Raw genomic sequence first — 973 nt, 5'->3', positions numbered from 1 at the left:
CCCCTGACCCCTTCTGCCTCCCCCGCCTCGACCCCGGGCCCGGCCCGCTGCGGGCGGCCGCTGTCCGTCGGCACGGACGGCATGTGCCGCTCTGCCGCCGCCCCCCCGAGCCCTCCCGGGCAGGCAGGAGCCGCGCTCCAGCTCCCACTTCGTCTTGGCAGGGCACCGCCATCAGACGGAGTGGGAGGAAGAAACATTAACTCCAGCAGCTGGTTCTTGACCCCGGCTGTCAGTCTGCCCGAGAACACGTTTGGGTTTTTTTGGGTGGTTTTGGGTTTTTTTTTTTGGTGGTTTGGGGGGTTTTATTATTATTATTGCTATTATTATTTTAAATTCGGAGAGTCCTACCGGGACACACACACACACACGACAAAGAGGGAGTTTTCGGGGGGGAAAAGTTGGGTGTCGTGCCCGTGTGTGTGTCCCCCGTGCCCCTCTCGCCGCCCCTCTCCTCAGGCGGGCGCGGGGCTGCGGCGCGGGCAGCCCGCCCTGCCGCCCGGCGCGCGCGGGCACGGGCGCACGCACACCCTCACACACGCACCCACAGACGCGCGCGCACACACACACACACACAGAGAGAGAGAGGCGCACACGCACACACAGCCAGCGCTAAGAGCCGTAGCTAGACTACAGTAATTCCCCAGCATGGGCGGCTTGAAACTGCTCGGGCTGAATAGCATTTGCTGTTCCGTCCCCGCGGCCGCCTCCCGCCGGCCCCGCGCGGCGCTGCCTCTCCTCCTCCTGGAAGTTGTGCTGACACAGGCTGGCTGCCGCACCAAGTTTGTCAACAGCCGCGCGCCCCGCGCGCCGCGCGCTCCTCCCGCCGGCGGGAACGGGGCGACCGCCATCGCGCGGGGGGCGGTGTGTGTGTGGGGGTGTGGGTGTGTGTGTGTGGGGAGGGGGGGTGCGACCCGACGCCCCTCAGTTAGGGGTACCCCCCACACACATCACAGCTCGGCAGTGTGGGGGGGTT

The sequence above is a fragment of the Haliaeetus leucocephalus genome, unplaced genomic scaffold (genome assembly GCF_000737465.1).
Source record: "Haliaeetus leucocephalus isolate CR32 unplaced genomic scaffold, Haliaeetus_leucocephalus-4.0 Scaffold598, whole genome shotgun sequence".
In the NCBI taxonomy this organism is placed as follows: Eukaryota; Metazoa; Chordata; class Aves; order Accipitriformes; family Accipitridae; genus Haliaeetus; species Haliaeetus leucocephalus.
The sequence above is the reverse complement of the archived record's forward strand: the minus strand, read 5'-3'. Positions refer to the sequence as shown.